Source organism: Etheostoma spectabile, unplaced genomic scaffold (genome assembly GCF_008692095.1).
Source record: "Etheostoma spectabile isolate EspeVRDwgs_2016 unplaced genomic scaffold, UIUC_Espe_1.0 scaffold00018423, whole genome shotgun sequence".
Classification (NCBI taxonomy): domain Eukaryota; kingdom Metazoa; phylum Chordata; class Actinopteri; order Perciformes; family Percidae; genus Etheostoma; species Etheostoma spectabile.
This window is the reverse complement of record NW_022604251.1, coordinates 34,808-50,658: the sequence shown is the minus strand read 5'-3', so window position 1 is coordinate 50,658 and position 15,851 is coordinate 34,808.

Sequence of the window (15,851 nt, the reverse complement as noted above, 5' to 3'; positions counted from 1 at the left end):
CTTCTTCTAGCTGGTGACGTCTGACAATAACAATAACTTTAGTTTTCTATGTTGGAAGTTGACATTATTGTTTAAAGCCACATTTAAATACTGACAATACATGTTGTATAATCACTCTGAAAGAGTCCAACAACAATAATTGATAAGTGCAGGGTAGTTTTAGCGTATAAAGAGCAGCATTTCTCCACCAGACTCCATGTTAATAATCACTACTTTAGCATGTACAGAGAAGCACATCTCCACATGTAAATAGGTGAATTAAGAGTTTATTCCAACCAGACCAGAGTGGTGATTGTTGGAACAGTGGAAAGATGAACCGAGGCGGCTTTCTGTAGTTTTATTTAGTTTCTGTCCACTTTGAATGAAGTGAAGTTCATAATCAAACCATTTCTGCTGAAATTAAATGGAGTCTGGTGAAAAAATGAAGTTTAATTCTTGAAATTAATCTTTATTTTTTCATTTCTCCTTATTTTTTACATTATTTTAGTTATTAAAATGCTGTCCATTATTTAATAGTCAAGTGAAGTACAAGTACTTGGAGTTAAGTCCAGTACTTGAGTCCCAGTCCACCTCTGATTCATTAAGTGAATGTGGAGCTGTTGTTCCCCTCCTGGCCTCCAGACGGCGACCTTCTTTCATTTGAAACTTTAATCTGAAAAACCCTGACTTGGAGGAAACCGGAAGTCTCGTGTCTTCACTGTGATCTCGGGCTGGCGGCGGGATAGCTGTGTTCTTTGTTCTTAGTGAGTTTTAACAAGACAGAGCTCCAGGTGAACCCGCACACACTCAGGTAAACACTAACAACTGCTCTGTACACGCCAGTAAAAGCCAATAGAAGCCGGAGCTGCGCATGCGTCAGTGTGTTGTAGCGTTTGTGAGTTTTGCGTTAGCTTTTGTGTGTGTGAGTGTGTGTTGTAGCGTTTGTGTGTGTGTTGTAGCGTTTGTGTGTGTGTTGTAGCGTTTGTGTGTGTGTGTTGTGGCGTTTGTGTGCGTGTGTTGTAGCGTTTGTGTGTGTGTGTGTGTTTTGTAGCGTTTGTGTGTGTGTTTTGTAGCTTTTGTGTGTGTGTTGTAACTTCTGTGTGTGTGTGTTGTAACTTCTGTGTGTGTGTGTTGTAACTTCTGTGTGTGTGTTGTAACTTCTGTGTGTGTGTGTTGTAACTTCTGTGTGTGTGTGTTGTAGCTGATGAGCAGGGCGGGGGGGGGAGGGGCTGGTGGCCTTGTTATTCATGTTGAGGGTCGTTGAAGGTGGCAGGCTGGGGGGAAGTAGGCCAGGGGAGGTGTGAAAGAGGGGGGTGGGGGGGTGAAGAGGCCGAGGAGGCAGAGTCAAATCTGTTAAGACCAGATCCAGCTCATCTGCCCAGTCCTGGTCTCCGCTGGCTTATATATATATTTCTTTTTGAAGCGTGTGGGCCACTGTAGCAGTGTGAGGGGAAATGACCTAATAGTTGAGTCCATGTTTTCATTTAGGTTTCTTCCCAGTGGGATATTATGCTGTTTTCTCCAAACTCCTCCTTGATGTTGGAGGAGTTTGGACATAGAGCAGTTGGACAGCCGCTGCTTTTCCAGACTCTTCTTTTAGTTGTGTGAGGAGAACGAGAGGAGACAGCAGCTCCTCAGTATCTCTGCCTGCTTTGATTTGTACTGAACAGAATCCAGAGGGAGTCCAGCATCCCCAGTGGAGATCTGCTGGACTTCAGGACCTGAGAGGAATGGAGGAGGACAGCCAGGACCAGGAGCAGCGGAGCAACAAGGTCCCCAGAAGACCAGCAGCAGACTGGGCTTCTGATAGCAGCCATGTTCAGGTCAGTGTTCTCCTATCATATAACCGTACTGGCTTGGCCCTGGTGTCTCCACTGTTCCACCAAATGCTTGCTGGTGTCCAATGGTTGTCTCTTTGTAAAGTAGATAGTGTGGCGTAGACCTCCTAGATCTGTCCTGAGAGGACTCCTGCTGGACTTAACTTGGATTTTCCAGTCCCTGTCCCGATGCCTGGGCTTTGTGTATCTGTTGATACCCGATACCGTTGTTAATTAATAATGAACTGTAGACCTTCCACCTTTATACCATCCTTCACCATGTGGAAGACACTGAAGGCACCAGACTCCTCGTAGGAGGGCGGAGCCAGGCCACGCTCATTGGCCTGCCACAGAGTCCAGATTGGTTGATTTAATGTGTTAAAAAAAAAAGTAGGTGGGGGAGGTGGAAAATGTACTGGTGTCACATGTGCGACTGGATGTAAATTCAGTTGAACACTCTCACATTTTGGGTGCAAAATACGAGCATTTGGTGACATCTGGAGCCCTGACTTTGGCTCTGCTAAACAATCTTAGGAAGGAACTTGTTCAGGTGGAACATGCCCCCCCCCGTTGGGCCCACACAGTGGGTTAAACATTATGATTTAAGCTGAGGCCTCTGAGGCAAGACCAGTATGTGGCCCTCTTTTCAAACAAAGGCTTCTATTCCAATCCCCCTCTGGAACAAAGCAAAGCACATGTCTCCTCAGACAAATGGGTCAAGTCCTCATTTTACAGCAGCCGCCAGCAAGTCACACGTAGGTGTCACTTCACCAAATGGCCCCAGGTCTCCCATTGGTTTGTGGACCCTAGATCCATTATGGAGCCTAGCCGGTGATCCTGAACTATAAAACTTGCTGACACACAGAAACCTGTCTCTCCTCCGCCACCGTGAAAGGAGGCACGACAAGCGCTCGGGCCAAAAACCTCTTTTTGGAAACAAAGTGGATTTAATGTTGGTGCTGGAGGCACCAGTGGGTCCGGGTTGCGTTCTGTGTTGTTGTGGAGAAAACTAGGGGCAAACTAACGGACTACACATCCAAAAGTAAGGCTTCAGTTCTGGGCAGGTGGTGAGTTTAGTAATGTAGTAACTAGCAGAACCAAATGTCAGGTATTGGCACCAACCCTAGCCACATGGAATATAAAATGAAGTTAACTGTTGACACAATACGGTAAAGTGAGCTGTTTCAATGAGCTGCATACGTCATACTCTTACCAGTGTATCAGCCTGTGGAACATTACTTCGTCCTCAGCAATCCTGCTCCAATCACTCCCAAAACATCCCAGTTAGATAGAAAATGGCTAACGGTAAACAAATTCTTTGGGAATCTTTCCAGTTATTCCCTTAAAGGACCAACCAGGCTGGCCTTGTTGCACCATCAAAACCTTTTTCTAAACTTTCCATTTTCAATGGATTTCAATGGGTACTGGGATAAATAGTATTAAGTTATTATATTATAATTTGAACAGTTCTGAAATAGGAAATGAGAATGATGAATAAATAATGAATAACAAGTGAGATATGAGAATGAGAATGATGAATAAATACTAAATAAATGGAATAATAGTGGAACCAGTAAACAGGTGCTGTAGAGACCGTGTTACAGTGTTATTGACCAGAACTGAACCTGACACTGTGGGTCAGAAGTCACCTGTTCATCAGAGACAAATTGGCGAAAGATGGCCTGTCGGTAGAAACTGTTCCTGAGTCTGTTGGTTTTGGCGAACAGTGCTCTGTAGCGCCTACCAGAGGGCAGAAGCTGGACCAGGTTGTGTCCGGGGTGAGAAGGGTCTGTAGTGATGGTTCCTGCCCGTTTCCTGACTCTGGAGGTGTATAAGTCATGAACGAAGGGCAGGTTGGCACCGATGATCTTTTCTGCAGTCCTAACTGTCCGTTGTAGTCTGCTCCTGTCCTTTTTGGTGGCAGATGCAAACCATACATCGATGGACGTGCAGAGGACAGACTGGATGATGGATGAGTAGAAGTGGATCAGCAGCTCCTTAGGCAGGTTGAGCTTCCTGAACTGGCGCAGGAAGTACATCCTCTGCTGGGCCTTTTTAATGACGGTGTCTGTGTTGGGCTCCCACTTCAGGTCCTGGGATATAGTGCATCCCAGAAACCTGAAGGGTTCCACAGCAGACACAGGGCTGTTGAGTATGGTGATGGGGGGAAGAGTGGGGGGTCTCTTCCTGAAGTTCACGATCATCTCCACAGTTTTGAGCGTGTTAAGCTCAAGGTTGTTCTGACTGCACCAGGGAGCCAGCTGATCCACCTCCTGTCTGTAGGCCGACTCATCATCGTCCCGGATGAGGCCGTTGATCGTTGTGTCGTCAGCGAACTTCAGGAGTTTAACAGATGGGTCTCCTGAGGTGCAGTCCTTGGTGAGGAGTTGAAAGTCCAATATTTAAGAGCTCATCTCTGGTAAAAGTTACCATATTGTTGGCAGAAAACAGACAAAATAAACAAAACCACAAAAAGCACAAAGTAGCGTAGTCCAGAGGCGGCCATCTGCGGCGCCATCCGCCATCTGGCGGATTCAAGCTACTGTGCATGTAGCGTGGAGCTCCAGTTCATGACTTTGGTGTCTTACATTTTAGTAGTTCTTTCTGTTTGAATGCAGGAGATACTTGACACTCTGACGTCCTATGGATTGGTCCCTCATCAGTCCTCGCATTTTCTCCATTCAAACTGAAGATTTGAACATAGTAAAACATGGTCAGCTAGAATTCACTCACACCTCCCATTAGTTCTTCTTACCCTTGTATCATTATCTCTGCATGTTTCCTCCTTGGGTCTACCAAAGGCGTCCTCAGCAGACGGCAAGATGGCATCCGTAACAGGAAAGGAGGAGGAGGAGGAGGTGGAGGAGGAGCATCCTGCAGCAGCAGTGAAGGAGGAAGAGGAGGATTATGTGGTGGAGGAGGTTTTGGACCGCAGAGTGGTGAAGGGAAGAGTAGAGTTTCTGCTGAAATGGAAGGGTTCTCAGAGTAAGTATGAGTCTAGAATATGAATACTTGGTGTTCTTGGTCCTGAGATATATAATATATTTACATATTGCAAATAAATGTCAGCATTGTATCACGCCCTCAAAGTTGAAGGTTTGGTATTTTGACTCTAAGTTGCAGACCCACAAATAACCTTAGAAATAGAAAGGACTAATAGGAATGATGAATTAGAGTGAGAATGGATTGTCTAAAAACAAAGTGTGAGGAGATGTTCTTCTGTCTGCACTCACCTTTCCAGTGAGGATAACACATGGGAGCCACAAGACAACCTGGACCTGGACCTTATCACCGAGTACATGCAGAAACACAAGGAGATGGAGGAGAAGAAGAAGAAGGGCAAGAGTAAAGGTGTCAGGGAGGCCTCGGGAGACTCAGAGGAGCGAGGGAGCAAGAGGAAGAAGGAGGAGGTGAGTGAAGGAAAGAGGTTATTCCAGACTGAAGACTCCCAGAAATCTAATCTCAATATTAATGAATGCACAAAGAGGGTGTCACACATGTCTTTTAGGATTTATATAGTATACCGTTATTCCTCAAAAATAAACTGGTAGTCATTAAACTCAGCCCTCTGATAGTGGTCGGGGGGCAACACGGGCAAATAAAGGCCGGGAAAAATCAGTGTGGATAATCTCCTCGGGGCCTTTCATAGAATGAGCATTCAAGTTCATCGTAATGTACATTTCTACCAATTTAATTTAACAGATTCAATATATTCATGCCAATGTCAAGTGATGAAGTTTTAATCAAGGGATGCGTGGATATGCAAAACCTACTTTTCAAAACCCGTCCTGGGTTTACTGATCGATCTGCCTGAAACTTGGCATATGGCATCTTAAGGTTGCTGTTACAAAACGTTACTAAATTAATTTTCTTTGGTTCTCAAATGCGTAAATTACAAAATATGATTTATTTTTGATTTGTATGTAGAGACCCAGACAAACCTTTTCCATATCTCGTCAAAATTAAATCCTATCAACGTGAATCCTGAGATTCTTTTTTTTTCATCCCGCTCTGAAAAAAAAGAGGTGAACCTCTGAAAAGCTGTTTGATTCAGAAACCAGTGACGCTACTGAGAAGTAGTTAAACTAGTATCGTTATTGCCCAATACTGCTGGTAATGCAGGTTTGATTTAGCAACAACAAAAAGCTAAAACAAAAGGTCAAAGGACAACTGGTGCCCCTCATTGCTAATGTCTATCAGGGACAATGGTTCCAAATTACTCAACTGCAGTAGACCTAGTCCAGCAACATAAAGACAACATGATAACCCCTACAGATACAAGTGCAATGTAAAAATCTGTCGGAACTAAAAATCCTGGATGATCCCCCATGTGTTACCGCCTGACTAAAGGCTTGCAATAAAAAGGGAGGCCACACATGAATTGATCAGAAGTTGTTTATTTATCACAAACTAACAAATACTGGATGTTACATTTCCCATAATGCAACTCCATGATGGAATGTTGGCAGATAATTAAGAAAGATAATGCATCAGTCAAACTATGTTCCACAGACATGCTCTAAATATGACACAACATAGTTTCTAGTTTAAGATAGATCTCTACAGCGGCACCTCACTAACTCACTCTCTGTTTTTCGGTCTAGAAACGGAGAGGAAGAGGAGTCAAACATCACCGCTGTCAGCACTGTGACAAAACCTTCACAACATCAGGATATCTAAAGATTCATCAGAGAATTCACACTAGAGAGAAGCTGTACAGCTGTGAACAATGTGGGGCAGCTTTCACAGTACAGGGACACCTAAAAAGACATCAACACATTCACACTGGAGAGAAGGCGTACAGATGTGAACAATGTGGGGCAGCTTTCACACAACAGGGACACCTAAAAAGCCATCAACGCATTCACACTGGAGAGAAGCCGTACAGCTGTGATCAATGTTGGGAAACTTTTTCTCGTGGTGATGCCTTTAAAAGACACCAGCGCATTCACACTGGAGAGAAGCCGTACAGCTGTGATCAATGTTGGGAAACTTTTTCTCGTGGTGATGCCTTTAAAAGACACCAGCGCATTCACACTGGAGAGAAGCCGTACTGGTGTGATCAATGTGGGAAAACTTTTTTTTGTGGTGTTGACCTTAAATCTCACCAGCGCATTCACTCTGGAGAGAAGCCGTACTGGTGTGAACAATGTGGGAAAATGTTTTCTCATAGTGGTAACCTCAAAACTCACCAGCGCATTCACACTGGAGAGAAGCCATACTGCTGTGAACAATGTGGGAAAACCTTTTCTCAGAGTGCTCACCTTAAATCTCACCAGCTCATTCACACTGCTTCGTTGTGAACTTGTTTCAGAGCCAAGCTGTTTCCTCCTCCTCCTCATGCCCTGATAGCTGTGTTGTTATATTTTGATCTTCTCTCCACATTGAAGGCTGACCAGCAGTAACTTTATCTTCTGAACAGCATGTATGTTGTCCTGGCTACAACTACATATTACGCTCCCTCCCTTTGAAGGGGTAGTCCTCTCATTCATGTAGATAGTTTTAACCCTCTGCTTTGAACCGTAGCAGACTCAGTTCTGAGACGCATGCAGCACAGTTGCTTTTAACCAACTGTAAGACCCAGGCGGACCCAGCAGGGCATGCTGGGAAACGCCGGCCTCTCAGCTGATCTAACAGCTGATTGGTTCAGTTATTTTGAAGTTTTTATTGATTTTGAATTGGAGGGATTTTAACTGCTAATTGTTTAATTTGAAGGCATATTCTGGCCAGAACACATGTGTGGCTGATAGTGACGTTTAGAAGTCAGAGAGACTAAATCTGTTCAGATTACAGATCATCTTCAGTCTGTTGTTTATTAAAATCAGCAACACATCACATGTAGAGCTTTTTGAGAGCTACTCTGTCATAATAAAAACAACTAGAGATTGTACCAGCTGATATACGGGTCTGATAACATTTTATTGAATCGATACACAGTGTTCCCGTCACTTCCTGTCCAGCCTGAAGGCTATGTAAACATCTGGAAACTGTCCGACTTGGGAGCGGATTCTGGCCCCCGTCCCCCGGCTCTTGTCCCCTTTACAGGCCAACAAGCCTCATGTGAGCTCTCCCGCTCTGTTCTTTACAACTCAAGGGACAGATGTGCAAACAGTGACTATTGAGTCTTGTAACTGCAAGGTATTTCCCAACTAAATAACACAAATGAGTATAACCTTTATAGTAACCAATAGAAATAATTAGGTAGTTTTCAGACAATTATGGAACTGGTTAAGTAGAAGTAAAGAATGTGATGTATTTGGTGTAACAATTATAATGTAATCAACTAAAATATGATTATAACCAGAAGACAGAATGAAGGAGATTATGATTTTAAATGTGATTATGAATAAGCATGTGATGAAATGTGTGTGTAGAGAATAAGGATAGTGAGAGGGATATGTTAGGACACGCCCAGAGCAGGTACGGAAATGTGTGTGCAGAGCAGAGATATGTGTATCTGAAAATGTGTGTGTATGTGAGGAAAGTTAAAGATGTGTGTGTTCCAAGAAAGATATAAAAAGGGAAGACAAAGATCGAACAGCGTTATTCCTCGGCGGATCTCAGAAGGCAATGGACTGGACCCAGAACAGCACCGGACCACAGGACCTCAAATAAAAGATTGGGATTTGAACAGCAAACAGCCAGAGAACACTTCAGAAATTCTCTTCAGTGGATTTTATGGGACAGACCAGAGGGTGACCCCGACGACCAGCCCAACTGAAGAGTCCTCGGACTCTGAAGTTATTCTCTTTTTCAGCAGCAGCGACGGCTGAGGATTTACAAAAACTATTTGAGGGCTTTGGACAAAGCCTCAGGTTTCTTAAGGATCCTACAGCTCAGCTCATCAATAGATGAAGAAGCTGATTGAAGACGGTCCAGCGGTATGCAGTGGATGTGACTCTTGATCCTGATACAGCACATCCTGAACTCATCCTGTCTGATGATGGGAAACAAGTGAATCATAGTGATGTGAGGAAGAATCTCCCAGACAACCTAGAGAGATTTTCTTGTTCTTGTAATGTTTTAGGAAAACAGAGTTTCTCTTCAGGCAGATTTTACTTTGAGGTTCAAGTTAAAGGAAAGACTAAATGGACTTCAGGAGTGGTCAGAGAGTCGAGCAACAGGAAGGGAGACATCACACTGAGTTCTCAGAATGGTTACTGGACGATATGGTTGAGAAATGGAAATGAGTACAAAGCTAATGCTGACCCTTCAGTCCGTCTCTCTCTGAAGTCTCCTCCTCAGATGGTGGGGGTGTTTGTGGACTATGACGAGGGTCTGGTCTCCTTTTATGACGTAGATGCTGCAGTTCTTATCTACTCCTTTACTGGCTGCTCATTCACTGAGAAACTCTTCCCATTCTTCAGTCCCTGTCCTAATGATGGTGGTAAAAACTCTGCCCCTCTGATCCTCTCTCCTGTCAGAGTAAACTAATCACTGATCTCATTTCAGGTATTGATTTATTTTCAATCAAGAGAACAAATGTACATAGTCATATATTTTACATCTTATTTTCTACAGAATCTGTTTCCTGTGGTGACTGATTTACACTTTATTCCATTTATTATCATATGTTAAATGATCAGTAATTATTTGCAAATTGAATCAAACTTCATCTTGACATAGTTGGTGTCTTTAGAAACTGATTTCTTCTGGAAGTTATAATAAATGTCTGTAGGTTTAACAGAGGTTTAAATAGATATCGTCTACATAACGTGTCATGATGCATCAAATTAATGTGTTGATTATGTAATCAGATACACATTTATTAGTATTTGATGTGGAGCCACAGAAAACATATTGCTGAATATTTCATTGTGTCATGAAGCTTCATTTAAGAGTGAGGCCTATTCCATCCCATGTCTCCAGAACACAGTGTGTGTCCTTGTTATACCGGGTAAAAAAAGTTAATGGATGTGTCTATCTTGTGAGACAAGTCTTTTGGATAATTACTGGTCACTTTGACCATTTATTAGTTGTTTCATGAATTCTGTAAGATGGTTTATGAGTCAAAGAAATGTGTAAATATGTGATTGTAGAATAAAAAGTGTAAAATAAAGCAGGTGTTGAACACAAGGCCTGAGTAAGCAGTGAGAACCTGTTTACACACAAGTTGGATTTCAGTCGAGGATGTTCAAGGTAAAAGAGAAATTAAGACTTAACATTACACCTAATAATGGAGGTGCTGTGGCTTAGTTGGTTAAAGTTGCAGTCAGAGTACACAGTGCTCATCCTGAGTGGGCCAGTATAGTGCATCAGAATTGCTTGTTGAATGGTCTATTAGCTTTGGAACCCCCCTTTCTCCACAGCTTTCAATTGTCAGATATGGGTGGGGGAGTGGGCACTGTGTCCAAACCTTTCTGTGTAAAAAAAAAAAAAACCAAAGAAGTCTCTTGTATAAGAGACAAAACTTTGACACTTTTCTTTTTTTTTTAAGTTGGTGCAGTACAGCCCAAGTCCAGTTGCCCTCGACCTAGTTGTGAACTTTTGGGGTATTAGCATGGATCAGGAACAGAAACGGACACATCTGGACTCAATGTGGGCATTGTACGGCAATATTTGACACGTTCAGACCATGAAGACAGTTATCAGTTTATTTCCCATCTGGCAGGTATACTTGTGGACTCAGTTGGACATTTTGAAGATAATTGCACAATGTTGACCCAACTGTCAGTCTATTTCCCATCTGGCAGGGACATTTCTGGATTCAGGTGGACAGAAACATTGGTGGATTTTGATTCCCACCATGGGATTTAGCCTGTATTTCACATTGGGGAACAAGGTCAATAAGATTCCATTAACATCCCGCGCAATGTATTGCCATTGTCAAGCAAATTGCCACCCTAGTGACTTTCTTCCATGTCTCTATGAACGCCCATATGTTTGGGCTGACAATTACAAGAGCAGCAGAAAACCCTAGTCGACCCAGTCCAAACCATCGCGGTAAGCCTCACTGGGTGTCCAAACTAAAATGATAAGAGGCAAGTTGTTAGACTCCTTACTGATGTTTATATCTGTACTCACAATGCCCTTTTTGGAAACACCAGAAAATCACAAGTGTTACATGTGAATAATCAATGTGTGATTAATCAGGAAGCTCACATAAAAGATAGTTGCAAGGTCTACCAAGTGTTTAACTTTCCAACTTGTGAGCGGTTGGAGCCTTGGTTGCCACTTTCCATCAAAATGTGAATCACAGATCCAATCACAGTAGAAATTCTGAAGCAGAGTAGTGCAGCGGAAGCATGCTGGGCCCATAACCCAAGGGTCGATGGATCAAAACCATCCTCTGCTAATTGCTATGCTTTGTATCAGCTGTATGTCTGTTGATGCTTAACAAAGCATCAGTTTCTGAAATGAAATGTTTCCACCTAAACACTGGAGCATAAAACAATAAATATACTACAGTAAAATGTATGTAAAGTGCTTGTTATGCTGTCTGATAGTCTGAGGTATAAAAGAGAGAGCATACTGCTTAGTTTGTGTCACAGGAGGTCTTAGTCTACCACTACGTTCTATAACCCTACCAGTCAGATTACCACAGGAGGTAATACCTTCTGCAGCTCTTTTAAAGACTCTACCATAATACCTGCTGGAGATGCCAGGTCCTCATACATGTAAAGCATGCGCTCTACCACTGAGCTACATACCCTGAAGATTTTCAGATTTTTTTTACTTTTTTCTGAGATAAACTTAGACTCATCTTTATTAATCCTTTTGGGATGACTCCCGCAAGGATATTGAAATATCACTGAATAAAAGAAGAAACCTGGGTAAAACATGTAATGTTAATGTTCTATTTGGCTTCAAAACCTGTAAATGCAACTGCAGTGGCTGGAAATCAAACCTGGGCAAAATGATTGCACTGCTCTGGTAGCGTAGTAAAAAAAGTAACACACCTGTTGCCTTTCTGCTGGACAATGCAATGTTCACTGCAAATGAAACGTTTCCAGCAGAAAGCCCCATTTTAAGGACACACAGCAGACCTACAATGAAATTGTAATTGCACTGCTTTGTAAATAGTAAGAACCTTCTTCATCACAAACCTGATGGTGCAGTACTTGATCCACATGATCCACTTGCTGTCCCTCTGGCTGTTCCTCTCTCTGTCCCATTTATGTTTTCTTCCTCCTCACTCTCTTCTTCATCCTCCTCACTCTCTTCTTCATCTTCCTCACCCTCTGGTATATCCCTCTCAGAGCCCTCACTTTCATCACATGCCCTCTCTCCAAACTCCCAAAACTCCTCTGGCTCTCCCTCTTCCTGCTCTTCAGTCCCTTGATTTATTTCTCTCACTGCTGTTTTTCACACTTTTTGTTTACTAGGGCTCTATATCGCTTCCTCGTTTCATGATAAATATTAGAAGAAGATAAAACGTAGGGGTATGCATTACATGTATCTCCCTACTCAACACAGACATAAAGCCTGTTGATTACTTTACACAAATGTAGCTATTTTTATCGCAATGCAACAACAAAGACGAATGAAGTTACGTGTTAACATCCAGAGATGCCAAAAGTACTCACTTCCCGTACTCAAGTAGAAGTAGAGATAATTATGTTATTCATTGTGACAAGAGACTGGGACTCCAAGTTAATAAGATTCTGACCGAGTAGACAGATATGAATACAGTTGTGATTTTGTGAGAAATCTGTGTATGTTCCCATCCAATTAGATTCAATTTGGTATTGATGATGCAAAAATAATAACTAACTCCAATGAAATTATTTTAAACAGTGAGGACTAGATTAGGACTGGATTTAGAACCGATTCTGGTTTCCAATCTCGGCCCAGGTGTGTCTGTTAAAACACAGACGCAGACAACTTCTCTCTTTTGATGCTGGGGGGGTTGCGCTGCTAGTGTGTGGTAATAAAAGAAATAAACATTGTAAAGGCTACCATACAAAATGCATAGGAATCATATATGCTGGAAATAATAACAAACCCGCTATTAATTACATTATCTTAATGAGCAAGGAGGTTCAACAATCGCCATTATATTGAATCAACAGCCAGGTGCAACCTAGCTAGCAGGTGTAACCTAGGTAACAGCTGTGACCTAGGTAACAAGTGTAACCTAGGTAACAGGAGAAGAACATAAACAAGGTAACTTTTAAATGTTCCAGAACTATAGACCAATACAACAACAGGCTTTAATGAACTGACAACATCAGTTATAAGAGTTACAGTTCTCAAGGATGCACACGATCTCAGCTGATTATCTTCTGGATAGCTAGTCCCTTTTTCTTTTCTATCATTTTTGTCTCTGTGTGCCGTGCACGCCCGCTCGCGGTGTGAGGCGTGTGTCCGCGCTATTCTCTGACATGCTCTCACAATCGCATCTGATAGACGACCTTTAGTACAAAACTAAAGTAACGAGCCAATTTTGTAAAATATAAGGAGTAGAAAGTACCGATAGTCGTGTTTAAATGTAAGGAGTATAAGTAAAAAGTCGTCAAAAAAATAAATAGTAAAGTAATGTAAAAATATCTGAAAAATGTACTTGAGTGCAGTAACAAAGTATTTGTACTTCCCATCTCTGGCACCCATTGGGGCAGATTAAAGTCCAGTGTCAAGCAGTCTGGATCAAAGTCATCCCCTCCTAGTCTGAAAGCGCAGGATTGCTCCCATCGGGTTGGGAGTCAGTTGCTGTCCCACGTGAAGAAGTTCTTGTATCTCAAAGGCATATTTCAAATAGTGCAACTTGTTCCAAAGCAAAAACCACTATACTACTGAAACTTTGGATGACCGGCTTCGCCTGTCACACGGAAGACTGGGGTTGGATTCCCCAATGGGGAGATTTATCTACCAGCTGCTAATTATTTCCCAAGGCCACATTGACACTACTACATCTGCCAGAGTAGTTTGGATTCAAGGACTAACCATAGCAAAATATATGCGTTTTTAAGGAAGTATTAGAGTCAATAAAGACAAAGATTTTACAACACGATTGAGAATGATCCTGCTAACAAAGATATGTTTTCAGTGACCATATGATCACCTACCTCAGGATCCAGGAACGTAGGAAGACAGCAGGAATGTAAGACAGATCCAGGAATGTAAAACAACTACTATGAGGCTAAGAAGTTGAGGTTCAGGTCATTCAATTTTATATAGATAGCGCCAAACCACAACAACAGTTATCTCACTGTGCTTTTCATAAAAGAGCTGGTCTACACCATACTCTGTGATGTTATTTATGGAAACCTAACAATTCCCACCAAGAGCAAGCACTAGGCGACAGAGGCAAGGAAAAAAACTTCCATTTAAGAGGCAGAAACCTGGCTCTTGGTGGGTGGTCATCTGCCTCGACCGAGATAACGAGACAGACAGCGAAGACATATACAGAGAGAGAGAGAGAGAAAGTTGCTAATTTGATGGTTCTACATGGCTTGTTGGTCTAGCGGTATGATTCTCGCTTTGGGTGCAAGAGGTCCTGGGTTCAACTCCTGGACGAGCCCTTGAGGCAGGAGCGGTTATAACCATAATCTGTGATTTAAAATTTAGTTTAACACAGATTATTATTTTATTATTATTATTTCTTTTGTTGTTGTATTTTATGGACCATGAGTCGAATAATAAAGGCTATCTACTAGTGGGTACTTGCTGACTGTTGTAGTTAATCTAAACAGCAACAGTTTTGATCGCAAAGTGATCCTTTGTGCAATGGTTTTAGATTGGAGGCATGCAGAAAGTAATGGCAAAAAGAAACAGTTGTGCTTCCTGGCAGAAGAAATCATTCATAGCTTAGAATTTATCAGAGAAGTATGGTAAAATCAGTTCAGTTTAATATCACCACAGATATAAGTAGGTACATGTAGAAACATGTCAAAGGCGCGTCAGGTCCTGGTCGCCCAGCGTCTGGTTGGCGGCCTGGTCGCCCAGCGTCTGGTTGGCGGCCTGGTCGCCCAGCGTCTGGTTGGCGGCCTGGTCGCCCAGCGTCTGGTTGGCGGCCTGGTCGCCCAGCGTCTGGTTGGCAGCCTGGTCGCCCAATTGAACATCTGCAAGTTTTTGAACAGCTGCCTCAGCTTCCACTTCATTGGTTTCCAGTTGTGCTGAAAAATACGTAGAAATCGTTAAGTTCCTACTATCCTTGGTCGTTAATACTGTGAAGAATTTACCATTAAGGCTTCTTTGTTTTTTTAAAAGTAAAGCAAGTATTAAGACTTATATTTAAGACTTGATAGCCCCAAAACACTTCATTGGTAATTAGGCCAGTTGAGTTTATTTACATTACAGAATCTGTATTGAGATTAAGATAGCACAGCAGTTGTGTTCATGTGCTGCATTTACTTGGTTTGTGAAATTCCACAATCTCTACAGAGCTACCTTAGCTGTTCTGTTGCTTTTGAGAGCAAATTGCCACACAATAGAAAGTTTAATTTTAACTTATTTTTTGTGTAACTGTTGGACACTTGCAATATTAGACAATACAATGTGAGTAATGTGGCTATAGGCCAAGGTCCATAAGCACCAATTGTTGTATTCTTTAAATATATAAATGTCTGAATAACGCGACAAAGCAGCTGTATACCCACATTGTATGTGTCAACACAGCGTAAATTAAACATGGCTTGGAATCCCCATTCCAAAAGCCAGACAACTTAACCTTAATTTACTACATTGTGCCTCAAAGAACCTCAGCTGTAAACACAATTGCTGCATTTTCCCAATATGGTTTCATAGAACCTGCTCACCTTCTTTAGCAGCTTGGATCAACGTGGACTCCATTGACTGGAGAAGTGCAAAGGCCCTCTTCATGGAGATATCATTGGGAGACACATCTGTGGCACAAAATAAATTCAGTTAGTGTCCGCAAGTAGCTCTTGAAAGATTCTGTCACTAACGTCCTTACCTCTAATCATTCTTTTCTGCAGCTCATCATCATGTCTTTCATTTGTGCCGCCAACTGGCAAACTCAAGCCTAAGGACAATACAATTGCTGTTAATCAAATGTTTCTACTGGTTGACAGCACAGATCATGAACTTGTTCCGGCTAAATTTCATTTCAGTAATTGAATTATTTACCCTACTCTTTACATTTGCTATACTCCA